The sequence below is a fragment of the Vidua macroura genome, chromosome 3 (genome assembly GCF_024509145.1).
Source record: "Vidua macroura isolate BioBank_ID:100142 chromosome 3, ASM2450914v1, whole genome shotgun sequence".
NCBI classification, from domain to species: domain Eukaryota; kingdom Metazoa; phylum Chordata; class Aves; order Passeriformes; family Viduidae; genus Vidua; species Vidua macroura.
This window is the reverse complement of record NC_071573.1, coordinates 22637784-22660719: the sequence shown is the minus strand read 5'-3', so window position 1 is coordinate 22660719 and position 22936 is coordinate 22637784. Positions and strand designations below refer to the sequence as shown.

Sequence of the window (22936 nt, the reverse complement as noted above, 5' to 3'; positions counted from 1 at the left end):
TGTTTTTAATTAGCCATTTAATTTTTTTTTTTTTTTTAAGATGCAGCTTCATGAGGTATATTTAGCCCATTAGCTAAGTTAGCTGGCGAGAACCAAACCAAAACAGAAAAGACATGGGCATCAGTATGGGCAGAACTGGAAAACATTTGGAAGGCTGTTATATACACTTCAAGTCATAAATTAATAGTTGGTTTATTCTTCAATCAGGAAAAAGCCATTAAGGTTTGTTCAGCTATGGTCTGTGGGAAAATAATTTCTTTGACTGAGTTCCCCCTAAAGACCCCCAGAAGTTTTCTCTCCTCTGTCATGAACAGTCTGCTCTTTCCTGTCTTCTGGACAGAGGGAAGAGTAGGACCTCTGGAGAAAAGCAGCTTTTCAGCATCTTGAGTTTCACTTTGCATCTGTCTTCCTACCTGCTGATTTAATTTTTCTTTGCATTGGGGACCTTTCTAAATCTCCCTAGAGAAAACTGTGGAATAGTGAGAGTTGTGTATCAGCTTTTTCTTCCTTGCTGGTGGCCATGGTTGCAACTCTGAAGGAAACAGACATTTGAAGGCGGGGGGCTGAGGAGTGGGAAAGCACAACTTGGAAAGAAATTCAAGTTGAGGAATGAGAGGAATGGATAAAAAAAGGTAGGGCTGATGACTTTTTCATTGCGTAGATTTCCTACAGAAGCAGTGGTTACTGATCATGGGTCCGCTTATTTATTTAGTGTGTTTCTGAAATGCATGAGCTCCTAAGCTGGCCCGTGTCACTGGAGCACTCCACGCTTCCATGGATGAGCCCCAGGTCTGGCCCACAGCCTTATCATTGGAAAGGAACTGTTCTCCAGCCCATGCACCCACTGGCAGGGTTACTATGCACCATTTAGTGACCCACTGCCCACCCACTCTGGGGTCATACTGAACCCCAGAGACCAGCAGGCTGCTGCCATGAGGTAGGGAATTTGATATCAAAGGGACATTTATCTCAAAGGTAATCAGACTTTCCCTTCCCCTCTTCCCACTCAAATTTGCAAGGTGCTATTTTAGGATTCCCTTTGGCTGATGTTGGCGCAGATGCAGGCCAGAAGACCCTGGCAGTGCATGGATCGCAGCATGGTGGCTCTCCATCCCCATGAACAATAGGGTAGGTGTGATTGGAGTGCTCTCCATGCCAGGAGCTGATGAGCTGCTGAAGCCTTGAGTGCTGTCTAGCTCTCCTTTGGTCAGTGCCCCTTCAAACTAAACCCTCACTGTCCCTCCTGGGCCAAATTTCAGTACAGCCCCTGTTCTTTTTAGTCCAGTACTGGCAGTGGTTGACAGCACAATGTGGTTGGATGGGAACTGACCCAGCCAGCAGCGCAACCTCACAAAGATCCCATTGTTCAAACTGGGCACATCAAGACTGGTCCTAAGAAACACCGAGAGCTCTTTGCCTCCCTTTGTAAAGGTTGAGGCAAACCTACTGTGGAGATCTGTGCTTTGTGTGGACCTCTGCCCCTGTGGTGAGACTCACCCATACCAGCAACCCAGGAGCTGGCAGTGATGGAAGCCTATGTCAAGATCCGTGCTGTGAAAGGCAGTGATAAAAATTAGGGCTTTTCTGCTGGGGAAGTCTCAATTCCAGGCCTAAATTTCACTGATCTGATGCATCATTAACAAGGTTTACTTGGGCTTAAATTTGTCCCCATTTTTTTGCCAGTTCTACTATCTCTATAACCATGAGGCAGAAAAAGAATCAGAGCAAAAAGGAAAAGCGATAGCACTAAGCCTGCTGGTAGTAAAAAAGACTAGGTTGTTTTAATAAATTTTAGACTTTTCAAAAAGAAATTTTAGCATGATGTAATATTTTAAAGGCAGTTTACACAAAGCACAGCAGGTAAGATCCCTTGAATGACATTGTTTAAAAAGGGTGGTGTAGAATAGTAATCAGAAAAATGAGTCAAATGAAAGCCTAGGTTGCTCCTTGTAGGAAAGAAATGCTAAGTGGGTATTTTTCATCCATAGTTGTCTTTTTTTAAAGGCAGTTAACTAAAGTATTCCTAAAATGTTCCTGTGTACCAATAATGGGCCTTGCATGCATTTTCTTGAGCAATTATTTAATCTGCTGTTGCACTGGAATGTTGAATTATTTTCAGCTTTGGCTTTTCTAAGCTCATCTCTAGTGCAGTGAAAGTTTTTGCCTTGGTACTAACCAGCTGTGCGCAAGAAATGATTCAGAGGTGTTTGGTGCCCAAAATTCTTGTCTTGGATTCAGCTAGGGCAGAGTTAATGCCTTCAAACATGAATTGGAGACTGCTTCTGACAGAAGGCTGAACTGCTCCCCTCAAAACAGCCTTGCTAAAAGGCAGGAGGCACCTTCTGTAAATGAGTATTTCTGGGAGCAGTTTTTTTCCTCTCAGATTTGTTTTGTCCCTTGAAGAGTGAGATCTGAAATGCCTCAGAGGATTCTGAAGAAGGTTCATCTGAGGCAATAACTCTGTCCCTGTAATCCTCAATGAGACACTGTTAACTGAGAGAGGTAGTGATAATGAAGTGATACATGCTTACTTTTTATTATGAATCTCGTGATTGATTTAATTTTCTCTTACTACCTGGGAATGCTATATGGAAACGGATGGGCATCCCGTGCTTGACTGAGGTAAAATGTTCTCATCCATGGCAGAGTGCGGAGCTCCTGAGAGACAATTCCTTGTAACTGCCCTTTGCTGACTAACAGATTCAGTTTGTTCTTACTCAGGCATGTGTAACGAATCTGGCTTTCAGCTGCTGTATTTGTTTTTTATTTCCAGTGTGGATCTGTTTGCTTGGCACTGTTTTTTCAAAACTTTGACTTTTGCATTGCATTGTCAACATTATTGTGTGAGAGCTGAGCTTACTTTGCTCACGGAGGTGCCCGACTGCAGGAGCACAACGCAGACCTGTGCAGCACATGGAGCACATTACAGCGAGAAGCCACCTGTTGAAATAGCAGACATCATGCCATTTTTTACATATGCACAGCAAAAAAAGTGGAGAGATGGGCTGTTTGAGATATTTCCAAAGCCAGAGGTTGTTGAAATATTGATGGAAGTACATACTCCTTCACTTCTATGCTTCTGAAATACAAAATATCCATTAAAAGTGACAGACTTGAAGCCAAGGCAAACAATTTCGTAAGCTAAACTTGAACACTTTTACTTGCAAGTACTGATCTTGTGATGACAGATTCATTTTTCCAGCTCTGGCAAATTTGTTCCTACTGTAGCCTTGCTGGAAATTACCCTGCAAGTGTTTATAATCCTGTCCTACTGTGAAGGACTCCTTGTGGGATGCATAATTCAGATGAAGGGAGGACCTCGTGGCTATGGGCAAGGTGGGTCTATGTAAGTATTATAAAATGGTTTGGGTTGGAAGGGCCCTTAAAGAGAGAGGTTCCCTAGTTCCAACCTTCCTGACATGAATAAGAACACCTCCCACTAGACCAGGTGGCCCAAAGCCTCACCAAACCTGGCCTTGAACACTTCCAGAAGAAGGACATCCACAATTTCTCAACAAGCAGTTTTGGATTTTGTCTTTTGCACTGGAAAGCCCTGGTAGTCTTAAATCATGCTACACATATAACTGTATTTTGACTCACTTTTAAACTAAAATAAAAATATCCAGACAGTGCTTTGCACAGAAGTTTAACAACTCTTAAATATATAAATAGACATCACATACTAAAATACTGTGTTGATATGAGCCATATAAACAGAAGAGAGCAGGAATACAGAAGTCTTTTTAACCCAATCTAATTTTGTGTCTAGACAAGCTTTACTCAGCGCCAGAGTCTGCCTCAGTGGTGCTCTCTGGTACTCGAGGTAGGTACAGCACAGTCCTGCTTCTCAACGTTATTAATTTTCCTAGTGGGCTGATGTCTCTGAAAAATATGGCAAAAACATTTCCAAAACTGTCACTGGACTCACAGAACGTTTAGCCAGTGAATCCAGGTACCAGCAAGAGGCTTGCAATGCTTTTAGCATTATTAATATTACGGTTCTGATCACAGCTGATGAGGGAAGGAAGGAAAGAGTAAAAGGTCAGAGTAAAAGATAAGAAAGAGGTGGTGGAAGGGTATAGAATTTCCCTTTTATCTGCATTTTTCTGTGCAAGAAAAGTAGGACTTGTGCCAAGGCATTTATTTATTCATTGCTATGAAAATCAATTTGTGTCCTAGTTTCAGCAATATTAATATAATTTTCTTCAGTAAGTGGCAGTCTTTTATGCCCAGTTTAGACTTATATGGAGGTGAAGGAATACACCATAAAACTCTACACCATAAGCTGTGTATAGGACATATCAACTACTCTAAAGTGATTACATTAATGAGTGAAGAGCCAATCCTTCTTACAATTCCATGTTATAGCAGATGAGCTCAGTGCTGCTGAGGAAGACATTAAATCACATTTGTGTAGAAGGTAGAGAGACCCACTATATGACTACTTTTTCAAGAAAATATAATGCAGATACAGACCTAGATCCAAGTATGGAAATTGGCTGGTGGGCCCCTCAGGCTTTCTGGCAACCCACATGCTATGGAGGAAGAAGAAACAGCTGCTGCAGCTATCACTGGAAAAGATGACAGTGAGTGAATTAAGCCTCACAAAGGGGTCCAGGTCTCTGTGAAGGAGCCACGAAGCCTCAGGCTGGTGTTTCATGGAAAGTTTTGGCATCACCAAATATGGCAGCAAGCCAAGCTCCCGATCCAGCGTGCACTGGAACAGGGGAGAGGATAACTGGGGCCAAGAGGCTATGCACAGTGTGTCTCAGAGATATGAATGCACACATACCCACACACAGACACATTCTTGTGCCCTCCCCATGCCTGGCATTCCATGGTCAGGGCATGAGATAGCAGCATTTATGTTCAGGCTGGTTGTGACAAACCTGTATTGATACAATAAATAAATGTGACTGAGGTTTACAGTTCAAACAAGCTCTGAGGAGCCACCACAAATCAGCTTGTCATGTTGCCACCAGCTTTACAATCAATCTCCCATAAAGGGCTTAGGCTCTGACTCCTTTCTCCAGTTTGCTTATTTTTGTGGGAAAACTGGCTGCAAGCAAATCACTAAAAGATGACTGGACTCAGACCTTTCTGTTTTTAAATGAGCAAAGCTTAAACTCTTGGAGTTTAGCAGTAGAGCACACTAGGTAAAAAAAAAAAAAAAAGGATCAGGAGAAAAGCAAACAAAAGCCATCATCTACTTCTGTGCTAATAGCTTGGGTCTGGCCCTGACAGTCAGAAAGGCTTGACAGAAATTGCTGCTGAAGTGGGGGAAGCTGTGGGCAGCTAGAGCTGGAGCAGTTGTGTCATCTTATAACAAATGAAGCCCTGTTTTGTATTCTTTGAATGCTGTGCAGATAATCCCCATCACACAGCTAAAATCAACTTTTGGATTCTCTCACTGTTACCTCCTTCCTGTCCAACTTCAGCCCTGTGTCCTGCTTTCCACTGAGGATAAGGAGAGGAGCTTCACTCACCCCTTTCCACAGGCTTGGCTCAGAAATGAAGTATCCATCCCTGGCAAAGCAGCTCCACGTGGCTCTGGGAGGGTGCGAGCTCAGGTCATGGCAACTGTGACCTCAACCTGCTGGCTGGGGTGGTGTGAGACAGCATCCTGCCCTCTCACCCCATGGGCAGGGAGAGCCTGGAGGTGCTGAGCTGTGACCTCTGCCTGGTCCTGCTGGCTGCCTTGGCTGGTTTGCCTTTCCCAGAATGCTGAAGACAGAAGGGCTTTCCTCCTCTGGCTTTGGATAGCCAAGAGGGCCCTGTGCCCCCAGGGGGACAACCAGGGATTCTCCCTTCAGTACTTCTGGCATTTTGAGATTTTGATCCTAAATGCCTTAGAGTAGGGACTCTCTTTCTGGGTACAGGGACACCTTGTCCAGCTGAATGGGACCTCTGCTTTTGTGGTCAATGTGAATACATCCACAACACAAGGAGAGCTCAGAAATAGGGAACCCAGCCAGAGCATCATGCAGGAACAACACAGCCTCTCTTGCTTTTACCTTTTCTGCTATTCTGAACCACGCTAATGGCTTCCATGTTTTTTCCACAATGACTCCCAAATGTTTTTTCCTGACCAGCATGCTGAATGGCTGTTTCATTTAGCACATAATCATTAGCTTCCCTCCTTGCTACCAGACACATTACTTTACCTTTGCCTTCACTGAAAGGCATTTGCCATCTGCTGATTTGTTCATAATATCAGTGTTGTAATATTGCTTTTAATAATAACAATAATTGTACACTCGGCTCCCTCCTGGTGCTTTTCATCAGATCTCATAGTGCTCAAAAATCCAAATTGTTCTCAATTCTGTTAAAAAACTCATTGTCACCAACTTTATCCCCAAGTGTTGCAGTCCAAGTTCAGCTATCCAGTTTCAGGCTGTTTACCAGATGCCCCTGGCACTTTCTGTGTGAAATGCTTCTATTCCAAATCAGTATCTTTGATTTTGTAGAGCAATTTTCTACCTATCTAGTTCCATCTACTCCTATACTGTTAGAGGAACAGTAAGGAACTCTCCACCTAAAAAATGTGATTCTTTGGTCCTGGACTTTGTCAGCTTTTCGGTGTGGCCAAAACCTCTGCTGCAACACACATTCCCGGGTAAATGCCAAGGCACTGAATATCCCAATCACCACCTATATTTAGACTCATATTTACTACAAATGTCCCAAAGGGAATCTAACCACATCTCAGCAGGTAGCTTTCATGATGATAAAGTCAGAAATGAGAGTAAATGGTACTGATGCTCCCTTTCAAATTTGGCTAAAATGGATTCCCACTCTTTCTTTCCCATGCAATAATGTCCCTTAAGATGTCAGCAAGCTCCACTGAGATGAGCTCTTGATATTTTACAACTGAAGCTCTCCTGTCGCCTATTAAATATTTTTTCACACCTTTCCTTCCAAGAATGCTTGCCTTTTTTTTTTTTTTTTTTTTAGTAAAGGTATGAAAGTAATTGCTCCTGAGGGATTTTTTGGTTGTCAACTCTTTTGCACCGTTTTAGTCATTGCAGTTCTTATATTGCTTGCCTTAGCCTGGAGAGCCCAAATTAGGAGAGGTACTTCTGTGTGTATGCAGAACAAAGGAAAAAGTGAAGAGAATGAGAGAAGTGATACAAAGGGATTTTCCAGCTCTGTCAATAAAATTACCACAATAATAACTTCCTTCAACATGTTTGTTGCTAATGGACCTGCATACAGAACTACTCACAGCATAATACTTTCAGAGATTGCAGTTCCTTCTTCTGTTTGCAGGATATCTGTGCATGAGGCCAAATGCCTGCAATTTTCTTACTTAGAAGTGATTCTACAGCCAGCTGTGAGCTCACAGCCTGTGGGGCACACACACAGGGTTCACTTGTCTCCCATGGTGTAGCTGCCATCCTCTCCCTTGCGATTTGTGCCTCTGGGAAGGCTTGAAGATCATCTGAGCCTGACTAAAGCTACACTTCAGTGCTACCACTCAGGTACAGAAATGAGAAAGGACAGAGACAGACACACATTTCTGTGCACAACCAAGGGGCCTTCAAATGGAACTAAAAGGAACCAGGGTGAAGGCCAGAAAAAGGGGAAGCCTTTCCAAGGGTTTAGTGGATGCTAGAAGATAACGAAACTCAAGAGGAGACAAGAAATTTATGTCAGAAATTCACTCAAGGACACCAAGGATGTGAACACATCAGGCATGGGAAGGCTTAGAAGTTATTAGAGGCAGGATAGTATAAGGGAGGGGTTGTTTAATAACTCACCCTGCTTTTCTACCCCCCTCCTTGGCAGCCTGCAGCAGTTCCTCTGGAAGACATGACTCTGGGTCAGGGTTTTGGTCCCCTTAAGAAAGCTCTAAGAAGATTTTTGAGTGTGAATGTTATAGGGTGAATGGTACTTCAGCTGCTCATTCACAGGCATACAAACCAAAATTGCCCTTTTCCCTCCTGTTACTGCCAGCAAAATGGTACTTCCACCAGGACTGGAATGGAGAAGAAGCTGTAGAAAGGAAATATCACTGAACATAAGAACTTCACTGGGGCAAGTGATCATAGAACAGTTTTCTATCTGTTTGCCCAATTCTCACAGCTTAATTTCACTATTGCAGAAATAAAAAGAACAGATACTTCCCACAGGAACTGGAAAAACCGCTGTAATTTGCCAGGTTATGAGCTCATTAAAACAGAAACCCCTTCACCCTCCCCAAAAGAAAATGAAAGTACAACAGCTTACTGTGATTATCAAGGAAAATAGGACCAAGGAATTGTCCCAAGCTGGAGGCAGGCTCATCCTCCTCATCCTTTCCTTTTCTTTTTGTTTTATATTATTTTTTTACTGGCAGATACTCCTGGAGAGGTATTACAGCTGTAGATCAGGAATCTGTTGCATGTTATTGCAGATGGTACTGAGGTGAAGATGAATGCCAGACACATTAGGCTTAGCAGGGTGGGTTTTTAGCAACTTGAACATGTTGATGAAAACAGGAAAGCGAATAAATCAGCCACCAAGGTCCAGACTGTAAAAGGCTGTCTTTTTTTTTTTTTTTTTTTTTTTTTTTTTAATGTGTGGAGTTTCTGGGGCACAAACAAATATTGTAGACACATTTTTATTGTTTAAACCCAGTCATATTTGCAATCTGTGTGGACATTTGACTGACTTGAAACACTTCTTGGTATAAATCCAGGCCAAGAATCAAAGCCAACAGAACAGTTTACCCCAGGCTGGTGCTGAGAAACAGGCACTTCACCTCCCCTGGTTGACCTGGCATGTGCATGAAAAAGACACCTCTTTTTCACCTCTCTGGCCATCCTTTTTAAAATCCTGAAATTAGGGCAGGGTATTAAACAGTGACTTTACTGTACCCGTGCAATGGAATATATCATTACATTTTGTGGTGTATTGTGAATTAGCTCTGGGTTCAAACAGGGCTGCAACCTTCAGTAAGTTACAGTGAAGAGTCAGGAAACAGATATGAGTGTAGGGATCCTTTCCCAGCCCCTGCACGCACAAATCAACCCAGCCACCAACATTAATACAGTTCTCTCTGTGTCTTAAGATATATATGTGTACACCTTTGCCAAACACACTTTTTTCCTAGGGCTTTTTTTGAACATAAATACAAGAGAAGAGGGGAGAGGTTGAACCAAGTCCTGTCTAAACCTATGTGGACCTGGCTGGGATTGTGTGTGAGCTACTTATGAAAAGATAGTTTTTCTTCCTAAGAAAATATGAGGGGGAACTTGAACCCGTCTTCCCGTCTTCGCTGCTTCTGCTTCCAAGTTGCTTCTTGCTCCATTGCAGTGGTTCCCCATTAAGGTGAATGATGTTTTCCTGAACTGTCATTTAAGGAAGCATTTTTAGAGGAACTCAATAGCTATTTTAATTTCTGGAGCTATATTTGATAGCTGTTTAATTTACAAAAACATGGCTTTGCAGAATGCTGACTCAGAAATACTTATGTACAAGATTTAAAAACTGGAATGACCACAACAGGGAAAGGAGAAATGAAAAGTAAAGCTTTTTTGCTCTATTACTTGGAAATATCTTCCCCTTCTCCCCCATCATCTTGCATATCTGTCCTACTCGATTCCATAAAAATATCCACTTTTCCAGTAGTTTCAGATATTTTTGAAAGGATTAGTATACCTGATAATTCCTATATAATTATTGGGACTAATAATGCCAGTAAAATAGTGAGTGCGAAATATCAGGCACTTTCCTGATTAAGTCAAACCATTTTCTTTTTGTGACTGAAGGAAGATCTTCAGGATCTAAACAGTGCAGGTAATTTCAGGAAAGATTTCATCTAAGAATGAGGTCTTCTTCTGATTACAGAAGTCATTTTCTTTCTCCATGGAAATAGGAGGGCTTGGCATGAGGCACACATGTATGAAACTCCTGTTGTGAGCTCGTAACCTTGACAGTACTCCACACAGGCACACAGCAGGCAGGACAGCCTCGAGGGGTTTTGTGTGAAGTGCTCATTTAGCACGACTGGCTACCTGTGTCTTCACTTGCCAGGGGACCCTGCTTCCTTTCCCTCAGTACATCACTCATTTATGGATCCAAGTCCTCAGTCTTTAAAAGTGCATTCAATGGAATTGGTGGTTGGAGATGATCTATTTAAGCACCTGGAGGCTGGTAATACCTCTGGGTACTTTGAATGAGATTTGGTGCTGCAGATAAGTAGATTTAGGGTTGCATGTGAGTAACTGTGGCTCATTTGTCACGGGTGAAATTGATACTGGGAAATAAATGGGCCTGTTAACTTTCCATGTCTATTGGCATGCAATCCAGGCCTGGGCCAGGATGGGGGAAAATTAATTAATTTTTTCCAGATGATTTTCCCCATTTGTTTTGTTTTTGATGTGAAGATTGTAAATTAACATAAACAGCTAATGCAGAGGAGATTTCTGTCTCATGCCCACAGCCCACTCACAAATGCAAAACAACCTATAAAGACAAATCACGGAGAGAAATTATTTCCTCTGCCCTAAGACCGTGCATTCTCTAAGGAAATTATTACCATTGTAATACCAATTTACCAGGAATCATTGCCTTTGAGGTACAAAGCCCCACATGGGTTTTTTGTGGTGTCTTAGAGCAATGTTTACTCTGTAGCAACTTATTGTAATGTGCTGTCTCACCTGAGTCACTTCACTGGGAATTCTCAGGGCTTTATGCATGCAAAAATCTACAGAAACACACATATATAAATTGGAAAGATGGGCACAAACCATGTACTGGTTTCAAGAGAATTAAGTGAACACTGTAGTCAAATTATGATAGTCAAAGGTAGTTCAAATTTGGGGCTTAAACTACTCGACAGTCTTCCTTTAATCTGGACTCCATGGAGTTTTCCACAAGGACTATTATCCTGCTTTTCAGAGGTCAAATAAATCAGCTTTAAGCTCGTGAAAAGGTAAACACACTGATGCCTGCATAATGTTTGTGAGTTGATGAGATATTCTGGCAACAGGAATACAAAGAACTACCATAAATCCTACTGTGCACAAGCACTTAATTCCTGGGATGCAGCGCCTGTGGGTTCCTCTACCATTCAATGCAAGATCTCTTACTAAGAAATATTAAATCCAGTAGAAGTATAAGACTCAGTAGGAGCATGATTTCATGGAAGAGCCTTTCCCACTATTTGGTTTTGAAGAAGTCATCACATTTCAGGAGGGGGTTGAAGATAGATCCAGAGACATCCTCAGGAGGCTGTGCTGGATGGTGCCATTTTGATACTACATGAACAAAATGTGTAGTTACAGATGAAAAATAACTCAAGAGGATGACAGTCTGTGTTTCACAAGCAATCCCTTTGAGCTTTTCTATTATCAGCATTATTTTAATGACAGCAAAAGTATGTGGGAAATCTCTTTCAGCACATTCATGCAGATATCCATGTGTGTGTTGGAGTTTGGACATGTATGTACATAAACACATACCTGTCTATATGGAGAAGCAGTCAGTTGTAAATACATGATGATACTGTGCAGGAGTATAAATGCATTTTAAGTACCAAAAGTACCTAACTTATAGGCTCTCATTTTTGAGAACTGGCTGCAATGAGATGACCACGGAGGTGTCTTTAGAACTGTGACTGTAAGAAGACTTCATGAAGCAGCATGAGCTTAATCTACAGGCGAGGGAAGAGAATTAGGGTGGGACTGAAACTGATACAACAGCTCCTTATCACTACTACAGCCCTTGAGAATGGCTCAGGAGTGAATGTTTTTTACCAGTGAGGTACAGGAAAGATGTGGACCTTGGTTCTGGCTGGGGCTTGGCTCTGTGCAGCTCTGGGGTGGCACTGCTTCTCTTATTGTAATTCTTGTATTCTCTTGTTGGCAAAGGTGAGAAGAGGATTGGTATCTTGTATGTGATAGTGGGTGTTTTGTGGAGGACTTTGGCTGTTCAATGGAAAGGATTGCATCTGGAGAAATGTCTCATGGTGGGACTTGATCCACTGACTTAGAGAGGCACTAAGTGCTGCATGAACACAAATATACACAGACCACAAGCAGACCTCTTCAGGTGTATCAGGCCCTCTGGACTGCTACCAAGGCTTGAAACAGGTCTGAGAGCAGACAGCATCTGTCCCCAGGGGTGTTGGGGTGGAGATGGCTGCATTCAGATTTGCACTGTGGTGGCACTGCCTCCCCTGCAGTGCCTGTGCTGGTTCAGCGAGCTCCCAGGAGCATGAGGAGAGCAGGGAAGACCCTGGTCCCTCCCATGTCCTGAGAGGACATGTTGCTGGAGAATGGAAATGTCCTGGGCATCTCTCACTCCACACTTGGGTGTGGCAGCAGCAGGGTCCGGTGGGGTGCAAGCAGATTCAGGTTGGTGCCTCTCCAACCCCCTGACTCTTAAAGTTATTTCCAGTGGCATCAAACAGAAAGGCTATGAGCACTAATGCCAGCTGGGACCAAATCCCACAGTGCAACCCAAAGTCCTAAAAGAAAGGGAAACATGCAAGGAGACAGTGTACGTGTCTGTTTGTGTACATAAATGAACATCTTCATTTTATTTCTGACTTGATTTTCCCATTTTTATGTTCTCTGAAGATAAATAGAAGGAGATTTCAATTCAGTTAGCAGTGGTATTTTGGGAAAACACCCCCAGAAATCAAAAGAAGCTGATGTTATTTTACATGGTTCTTGTCTCCATTTATACTAAGCAAGCTGGGCCTGGGGTTTGTCTAAAACAGAGCAGAGAGAGACCACCGAGTAGTCTCATCAGCAGAGCACTAATTGTGGCCATTTATTATAGTCACTTATCTGATAGTAGCTTCTTTATCTGTGATAGTTTTACAGGAATAAAATCCAGCAGGCATTCGCACCAGTATATAAACATGTTACCTTGTGGCAGTGTGTCTGTTACTTACTGTCAACACTTGCCAGCAAAAAAATGCCTATCTTGGGCTTATATGAAGTAATGATGAGTTTAATATGCTCCAGTGAAAGCCACAGAATAAACAAGGCATCACAAATGTTGGCCTTGTCTGGCCTCTTAAACAAATAAAGGTGACTAAGAAGTACAAACAACACCAGGTCGGGCCTTATCGGGGTGCTGGTGGCAGCGCTGCTAATGCAGCTCCCCTGGCCAGCCAGGGCTGCCTGTGGGCTCCTTATTGCAGGAAATATTGGGAAAGCCCTTTACTAGAGAAGTGTATCCCTTGAGTTTGGTCAAAATTCTGTAGTGTGAAGATGCAATTCCATTGCTGTTTCAAAGCCAGTTCCAGGACAGCAGGGTGCGGATGGAGGAGAGGTGGGGGAGGACCCAGCTCACAGACCCAGCTCTGTCAGTCTAGTCTGGTCCAGGTTTCTCATGTGTGATTGCCCCACTGAGCCCACCTTCTCCCTGCAAACACAGCAGATCCATGAGGAAGGGCCGTGCAGTAAGAGGGAGGATGGACCACCTGGTCACTTCTGGGCCTATCAGATCAATGGAGGAAAATCACACCAACAATGCTCTCAAGAGAGAAAACTAAAGATTGATATTGTTTTGTTGCTGTATTTGGATCAGCCAGAACAAACTCATTTTGCACATGACCACAATCAATGTGATTGATTGACAAAATTTGATAGAGTGATGGACAAAGACTGAAGACGTACACTTCATCTGTGAGACGAGACTTTGTTAAGGAATCATCCCTTTGATTAAGGAGGCACTTAAGACCATCTATCCCCTGGCTGACAATAAATAAGCTAACACTTGCTTGGCTGCAGTGTTGCTCTTATGATAAGTGATGGAAATACACCCCATTTGTCATAATGAAATATCAGGGACAAGTGGAGTTAGCTACCTAAGAGAGTTGTGTTTAATGTCAAACTCTGCATGAAATCAGAAAGGGAAAATTCAGTTACAGGTTTAATGTTTTGTAAAGGATCTTAATTTAGTGATCAATCACAGCCCATGAGAGTGAATCCACACAGATATTTACCTTACACAGTAATTGAAGAAACTCTTCTGGTTGGCAAAGGTGTTTGGCAAGCACTGACACCATTCTTCAGCCTCACTGGAAGGGTGAAAGCTAATGTTCAGCTTTGCAGAGCCAACTCACCATCTTCTCCATGCAAAATACCATGAGTAGAGAGTATTTGCTTGTGGCAAATGTGAATTTTTAATGCAGAACTGCCCTTCCTGTAACTGAGGCCATCAGGATGGGAGCTTCCTGCTTTGGTTTAGCTGGAAAATGTGATGCAATTGGAGCTTCATCATCTCTTGCAGTCAACAATAGACTGACTTGAAAGCTTTCTTGTTGTCTTCCAGCACACTTATTTCCAGTGCTGCAAACAAACAGCTGGCTTGTTGGGTGACAGTGTGGCTTTCATTTGCAGCTAGAAGATCTTTTAATCTGGAAACTGTTTTGAAAGGATAATTTCATTTTGAGTTGCTTTGGAACTGTAAAAAAAAAATGAACCAGGACCAGATGAAACACACTGGCAGCTCAGCCCACCTGTTGGCTAAATCCTTCTGAGAATAGCTGGATGTGTGACAGATGTATCACAGCCGAGGTGTGATGGCAAGGCTGTGTCAGCAGGAGGGATGGCATGGGTTGAGAGGGTTACCCAGCCCTGCTTAGTACTGATTCCATGTCCACACAGAATGAATTGGACTAGTGGTCACTTTGTGAAGTTGCTGGTGGCTGGAGACATATTTTAACTCAGTATTTGCCACCTAGATGATCTACCAGCGAGATGTCTTGGTGGTGCACGAGGACATATTTCATTTTGCAGCTGAGGTGAGCCAGGGGTTCATACCCTGTTGGGTACCTGAGATCCCAAGCATGACATTTTCTCACACAGCTAGTGGCAGTGAGGCCAGGGTGGGTACACTGCTGGTCCAGGGGTGTTATTCCTCCTCCTGTGCAGAGACACGTGCCAGTTCCAAATCTGTGTGTTGTGTGGTGTGGTCACCACTGAGAAGAGGTCCCTGCTCAAAGTGGGCAAGCAAGGAGAAAATGAAGGGTCACATTTCCAGCTGCAGTTGAGGGATCTGACTACTGCTGGAAAAAGTGGCCCAGTATTTCTAGCCAGTAGCTCGGTAAATCCAGCCCTAGATATGAAAATCAACATAATCTCTTTGCACAGGCAATCAAAACTCAGTGGTTAAAATTAATTGCCTGTGCTGGTGATGGTGCGTGAACCAGAGGAGATTTGGCTACTTTTCCCAGGGCTGTATAGTTTCTATGCTGCCAGCAGAGTAGAAAATACAAAAACAAGGTATTATTTTTGTCTGTAAATGAAACATATCTGATTCAAATTTCCTGCAGAAGACAGCAGATCCATTGATTAAAAGTGTGCCATTTTTCTAGTCACTTCTCTGAGCACAACCACATTTTAAAAAGCCACAAACCTGAATGGCAATATGATTTTACATTTAAAAAGGAGATTTAACATGTTACAGTATATTTTCTCTGGGCTGCAGGGGAACTGTTTCTTGCTTAGCTGTGAGTTCATAAATTATCAGGTTGGGTTCATGCACTATCAGGTTTCATGACAGAGCTGTTTTACAAATAATGCTACACGGTGGTTCTCTTTCATTGGGGAAACCTTCAAGTATGAGAGATTGATACGACAGGGAAACAATGCAGAGGGGTGGGCAGCTGATTCTGATAGAGTTAAAAATCTGTTACCACTTCAGTGGCTGTTGCTTAATCTCCTGTTTTCAGAGTTGATAACATGACCATAAAGTTCACTCCTGGCTGAATGCTGGCACAGGAGTTTCTCTATCCAGAAGTGAATTCCAGATATGAACATTAGCACTGCTATTAATAAAACCTCCTCCTTTCCAACAACAAAAGCACAAATAAATGCAAAATTTGATTTGTGATAAGTCCTGCTGGAATCTAGCCAATACCTGGTTTTGTAAAAACAACTTTGCAAAGACAGAAAGATAAAATATTAGTAGTGAGGTTACAAAAAATAAGCCTCCTCCACTGCAACTTTTTCAGCCTGGTTATTAAGAGGTTTTGACACAAACCCAGGGACTGCCTTTAGCTCTTTACTGGTCTGTGATCAGCACTGCAAGCTGACAGCAAGGAGAGGCAAAGATTTCTCTCACCTGAAGTCCATTGTCATCAATGGAATTTGCACAAAGCACCTGCCTCACAAAGGGCTGGCCTGTAACCCAACGCTGTCATACCTATGGCAACTTCCTGAGCTGAGATGGTTTGAAGGGAATATGTTTTTTTCCTGCAGAAAAGACGATTCTCAGGACCAGAAAAGCTGAAATTCCTTCTCTGGGCAACCCTAAAAGAATGAGATAGAAGCTTCATTTTATAGGTCCAGGAAATTGTTTTCTCTGCTGATTAGGTAGGAGACTGCATTTAGAAGTTTCAGTTTCTAACCCCAGCTTTCTAACAAAGAGATTTTAGTAAATCTTTTTTTGTACTCTGTACTTTAGCTCCTAAAAAAATAACCCAGGTGTTGTGACTTCTGTTAAGAAATTTGTGAATCTCAGAGGGGAAAAAAATCTGCCTGAATACAATGTAAACAGCTCAATCTGAAGAGCTTTGAGACCTGGGTTGGAGATTACAAACAGTGTCTGTCCCAGTACTCCCTCACTCTTAAAATCTGGCACTGCTGCTGTGAGAGTGCTACAGGGATTTCACAGTTATAGCAGACACTGTTAGCAATGAACTGTTTGAAAATGCTTAATGAAGACTAAGTAAATCTGTCACGAGGTCTTAGTGTGGGAGAGGAGGGATTGCTGATAAGATTAATATTGTGGTATAATTACTTTTATTTTCCTTCCAGAGATTTTACTGAAGTATAACAAAGTTAATAATTGTGTAATTTCATTTTCTAACAACAACATTTCCTAAGTTACTTCTTGAAGTGTTGCTGTGAAACCGCTCTTTGGGTAGGTAGCTGTCTGTACCTATTCTCGCCCAATATTCTTGCTACCTTTCTCTCCCTGCCATGACCTGGAACTTACAAAATCAGCTTCCTTTGGAGTGTTTTGATGCTTTCACTGCTTGTCAAAATCAGGAAGTATAAACCACACAATTTTTTTTTTTTTAGCAAGATATCTGAGGAAATTTGGAACAGGCTTCTACATTATCTCCTCCTCTATAGTATAACAGGTTTATGCCCCAGTTGTGACAACATTTATGCCTGTGAACTGTCTGAAAAAATTAGAGGATTATTGTATGTTATGGGATGCAGGTGGTCATGATAAACCTTTGGGAACAAAAGCAGGTGAAGCACATCATGGGGAGGAATCTGATTCTTGGCTGTGCTATTCTCACAGCACACCAGCATGTCACTGGGAAGGACGCAAATTCAGGTAAAACAAATAATGCTGGGAAGAGTCAGGCCCTTTGCTTTAAGATTGTTGTAATGTTTAGGCTTAGAAGGATGGATTACAGCCTTTTTTTTCAGCCTGAATTCCATCCCAAAAATCTGCTTAATCCCCTTTTTAATGCTTGTGTGAGTGCCAGAAACATCTTTTATTTGCTTCAGCAACAGCAGCCAGTTAGTCAGATGCTATCAGCTACTTCTTCATTCAGTTGTCCTTTGCATGCTGATAAACACCACATAAGACAGGGGAGAGAAACCTTAAGCCACAAGCTTATCCTGTGTATAATAGGATGCACCTTGAAACAATTTTGATGTCTCCATTGAAATCGGCTTAGGTTAAGCCTACATAAATAGTGTCAAAGGGGAACACACCCAGAACACTCTGGGAGATCATGATAAACACTCCTGATGTTTTGCAGCTGTGCTCATCATCTGTGCATTTCACAATAAAATTTTACAAAGCATCCAGACACCCAGCTGGTTGTATTCACTGCGGGATGGCTTCCTCTGCCATGGCATTTTGTTCCCTATTTGTTGCCCTGTGGGATGGCTGTCTCCACCATGGCATTTTGTTCTGTATCTGTTGCCCTGCACTATTCCTTCCCCCAAATTCAGACCTCATCAATTTTTTTTTTGCTAGATACAGCAAACCATCATTTTTTTTAAGCTGCATTAGACTTCAGGCCTCAACTTTACTTGTTGGAAAGTGAGGAAAAAATAACTTCCCTCAACAGAAAGGAGATCCAATCTGCAGTTAATTGCATCAAAGAACGTGTTTTTTAAGCATTTTTGAGCTAGTACTTGCCTGTGACTCTGACTGTAATTTCCCTCTGAATTGACTAATGTTGGATTCTGAAACTTTAGTATACAGGATAAAATCTCAGGATGCAGCAATTGTGCTTCTTATCCCATGTCTCTACCCCCGAGATTTCTGATACCCAAAAGCTGAGCACAGCCATCTACAGAATCAGGAGCTCCTTTTGTAAAAATGAATAGAGGAAGCCCAACTAAAAGGACTCACACCTGAGTCTCTTCTCACTAACAGTATATCACTGGCATAATTCCCTCGATGAAAGTGGAATTCCTCCTGATTTACACGAAGAGCATTAACAAGAGAGGGCTCAGGTCTTAAGTGCCGGGGTTTAGCTGTATTTCTTCTGTCTTCGTTCCTTCCCTGATGATTCCCAGGAAATCTCACTTTGGTGAGATAAGTGCCTACAAGAATGTTGAAATTAATTTCAGAGCAGCCTGAAATGGCAGCACAGACAACCAGCCAGAGGAAATGCCCCAGCAGAGGGATTTATTGCACTATTGCTGCTTTTCGCCGAGCTGCAACATCTTAATCTTTCATGATGACATTATTATGAACCAGCCAAGGCAGGGCCAGTCCTGAGAGATTGACGGCCCAGCACTTCACAGCTTTCCTGGTGACCTGCTAATCTGTGCTGTGACTTAAGTGGGGCTAAATGCAGTGTCCTGCAGGTCACACCAGTCCAGCAAGACATGCAGTGAATGTCAGAGGGAGCAGTGTGTTCCTCTCACCCTGCAAACCAGTGTCCCATCACCCCAGCGTGTTGTGGTCTTTGGTCTGGGGGTTACCAGCACATGGCCCCACACCAGTGTCTTTCTTAGGTTTTGAATCTGGGGGATGGCAGGTCCTGGAGCACAGAGAGCAGATCCCCAGCACCCAGGCCATGAAATAACCATGCAAAATGGAAAGGTTTCTAGTTTGGAATTCTACCAGAGTTTGAGAAAAAGATAGAAAGCAGAGGAGAAATGAGTCTTTTGCCCCCCTGTTGGACACAGTCCCATCTTATTGTACAATATCTTCAGTTTATATGTGTTTCAAGGGAAAAAAAATAATCCTTGCTAACTAATATTAAAAGCCGTAAGTGGCTTGTTTCTTGACAAGCTGTGCATTGCACTTTGGAGAAGCAGAATTAAACACGTAATGACCCTCACTCCCAATGTCCTGGATTACAATAGCTTTCTCCAATTTCATCCCAATTACTTGGCTTGTAGGCTGGGTCTGTGTTGATCTGGAGAGTCCCATCTTCTCCTGAGGTTAGATGTCAGTGTTGAGTCTGAGACACATTTCAGACAGTTTGCGTCATTGTGTAAACAGTGATAACAATATTTAATGATGATAAATCTGAATTTCACCACAAAACTATAAAACAACGGAGAGAATGAATTATGCAATTTACAGCTAGTGAGAAGGCAGCCAAAGGGAAAGCAAAGGATACGTACAGCGGAGAGACAAATTTAGTGGTCTGAGACTATAGTGTCATTTGTTTTTGTGTTTAGTAGCACTTAGCAGCCATGGTGCATAAATAATCTTTATTGCAGTGGAACCCAGGGACACTGCTGGCGACAACTTGTCACTGCTTGGGATGGCTGCTTCACATGGCACAAGATGAATCTTGGGTCTGCAGGGGCATCTGGGGCTAGTGGGTCCCTTAGAGGCTGCTGCTGGGTGACACTCTCCTTCTGTCCCTTCCCAGGATGTGTGGGAGCCCTGACACTCATGTTCTGACCCAGCCTAATGAAACTCTGCTGTTCTCACTAATTTAATTGACCAAATGAATTTAAGTATACGGTCCTACGAATTGAACAATGGAGGGGAAGAAAAGGAACAATAAATGAAAATCATGCAGAGGGGAGCTACAAAAGCTCAAACATTTCTATTTTATTTTTGGTTACTTGTTTATTTTTAATATAGGAAGACCAAAAAGAGGAAGAAACGGAGGGAACAGCATCTGAAAACTATATTCCTTCCCTTTTTCTTCCTTCAATGCCTTCCCATTATTATTTTTTTTCTACTTCATTTGTTATATCAGTATAAAAATCCTTTTAGAAATCCACTTTTTTCATATAGTTCTCCAGTTTTCCTGTAAAAGCCTTGAGAGACAAAAAAGTCCGCAAAATTTCCCTGAACCCTTCATTTTGAGAATGGCAAACAAAAAGTTTTCAACAGAGTTTGGTTTTCTAGCTTGAAGAATAAACATGAAAGCTCAAACACAATGGAGGTTTTATTGAATAAAAAATCTATATCAACATCAGTGCCCATTTTGTTATTTTGATCCCATATTGATATAATGTAGATCATATTGCAAACTATTAAAAAAATTATGCATGCAAGTACTAAAATTCAGCACCTTGGCCTGCTATAATAATGGATAAAATGAGGGACAGAGGTCAGCTTTGTACTCCTTTTTCCCATTGTTGGTGGGACTTGGACACCCTGCAGGGACAGGGGCCATCCTGGTTGCTCCTCTGCAGGGCCATGGTGGCTGTGACTGTGATGGCAGGACAAGGAGGGCTTGCTCATTCTCCTGGGTGGACAGTCATTTTGGAAGCTTTTTTTTTTAGGGAAGGTTCTTTATTCTCCAAGCTCCCTGGTTGGGTCAGAGGTGCTGCTATACAAAACTTGGCACAGCTCCCACCCCATCTCTGCCAGGACTCTTTCCCTCCTGTCTGTGAAAGTGGGATAGTTTTCAAATAATACTTACGTACCTCTGGGAGCGCTGTGAAAATTGGTGGCCTCTGTCCTTAAGTCCACTGTGAACCACTGTAAGTAGAATGTGTCTGAGCTTCTTCCAGCCCACAGTTAAAAAAAAAAAAAAAAAAAAAAAAAAAAAAAAAAAAAAAAAAAATCAATATACAAGAGTGAGGAAATGCCAAATTTCTCAAGTTCTCTGTTCTTCTGGCTTCTAAGAGGATATTGTAGATTACAGGATAAACAACTTCTGAAATGACATTTAAAAAGTGATGTGTCACTTGCCAGTGTCCCTTTAACTATGAGAAATAACAGCAACATAGGAAAAAATGTAAATTTACCATCAGGCAGATCTTCCCCCACAGCCTGATGCAGAGTTTGATGAATAGAATGAATGAAACGACAGAGGATCCAAGCATTACACAACGGCTATAATTGTGCTAACCAGCTGTAGTCATCTGCTGCTTCCAAAAAAAGTTCAGAGCATTTTGACAGTGTCGCCTGTGTGGATTGGAAGGCTGCAGCAAAAAATGTATTTCCATTTGTTATTTGAAAAAAAAGAGATCTGTTCCTCAGTGTTGGATTTTGCTTGGAAGGTGCCAAGATAGCAGAGAGTGAAGAACATGATTACTTACAAAGCCAGGGGAAGGAAAAAAACTTTTTAAAAAGGCAGTATCTTTTCCAGGAAAAGAAGATTTTAGATGAGAAGACACTGCTGGATCCAGTTGCACCAGTGGCCAGCCAAATCCTGTGTCTTTTCCTAAGTATGATGGGAGCACTGTGCTGAACCAGGAACACCCAAAGGTGGAGGCTGGTGGAACCCTGGAGGCTTTTTGTCCCAGGCAAAGGTGTTTTTTCAGCACAAAGGCTGACACCAGACTGCTATTTTGAAAGTGTTGTGGTGTGGCTGCCTTGGCTGCTTGAGGCAAGGCCTGGGAATTAGGCATAGCACAGCCCAGCTTTCTTTTAGGCATCTGTAGACAACATGTGTTGAGAGCGGGGGCCGCGCAGCAGCTGGGCCACCTAACTCGGCTCATGGGGAAGGGCAGCCGAGGGACAGCTCTGCCCTCTCTGGACCAGCGCCACCCCAATGAGGGATCCCAGAGTCAACTCCAGGAGCTTGCTGTGGGGAGTTTCTGCCTCACAGACCAGTCCTGAGGAGGCAGACCCATTGCTTCTGGGGGAGTTGCTTTCCTTTTAGCACTCCCCAGAGATATGGGGTGAGGTGTTTTTCATGCTGGAGTCTGACTGCACTGCGGAGAGACAACATGGTATATGAGGAAGATGCTGTAGTTCCATGGGCATGGCATGACCTGGGAACGAAGACGAATCCTCTTCAGGAAAAACTCACCATTAGAGTGGTTTCAAATGGACTGTTTTTTAATAAATGCCTTTTTTTGATACGTTCATGAGTTGTGGAGTTCTAGGAATGCTTTGTTGTGCATGGTATGCAGGTCAGATTCATTTAATTTGGAGGTGAGGTAGGCAGTTTTATCCAGCTTTTAGTACTTGGTTTTGTTTTTGGTCACAGGTCATTTACTGAACCTGTTTTAAGTGGAATGGAGGGTGGTTTTATTTGAAGCCAAAAGGGTTGGTTCTGGCTTGTTACAAAACAGCGGCTTTCAACAGGATCCAAATCTATCTTCAGCTTTTCTGGGTAACTCTAAATGAGTACTTTAACATGGGGATTTCTGTACTGAGGAAGCAGGGAAGTTAACAACTCAGCACAGCACAGAAGAAGAACTGGCATGTGAGTGTTTCTGTTGTCGTGTGTCTCCCTTTCCCTAAAAACACAGTGAAAAGTGAAGCTGGAGTAGGTTGACCTGCACTTTATGAATTGTGATCCTCTTGTCTTTCGTCTAGTTTCAGCTCTGATGCATGACTGTATTGCCAGAGCCAGTGGGCATGGCACCTCACTTCAGCAGATGCCCTGCTTAGGGCAGAAAAAGCCTTTTATGTAGGGCAGAAAAGCTTTAAAGAGTTTAGGGATTGGCCACTTTACGCAAATATTTGCATGGAAAATGTTTGGTCTAATCGTGTGAGTTGAGTAAAGAGGAAGATTTTACATGCCACTAAAGCTTTTGAAAAGGATGTTCCATACAAATGTTGGAGAGGGGAAAAAAGAAGA

At 42.6% G+C, this 22936-nt stretch overlaps 2 long non-coding RNA genes across 3 annotated transcripts; one reads left to right on the top strand and one right to left on the bottom strand.

The window, feature by feature from the left end:
• Positions 1–3543: 3543 nt before the first annotated feature.
• On the bottom strand, positions 3544–5539 carry LOC128805576 (uncharacterized). The gene is made up of 4 exons (XR_008436485.1): positions 5487–5539; positions 4793–4889; positions 4477–4571; positions 3544–3882 (listed from the first exon to the last, which is right to left on the bottom strand). It is a non-coding gene; the product is annotated as an uncharacterized LOC128805576 (long non-coding RNA).
• A 1854-nt stretch (positions 5540–7393) lies between these two features.
• On the top strand, positions 7394–22220 carry LOC128805091 (uncharacterized). Of its 2 annotated transcripts, XR_008436279.1 has the most exons (3): positions 7394–7481; positions 16206–16319; positions 21494–22220. It is a non-coding gene; the product is annotated as an uncharacterized LOC128805091 (long non-coding RNA). The 2 variants fall into 2 exon arrangements; XR_008436278.1 differs by lacking the exon at positions 7394–7481 and having other exon boundaries at positions 16140–16319.
• Positions 22221–22936: the final 716 nt, after the last annotated feature.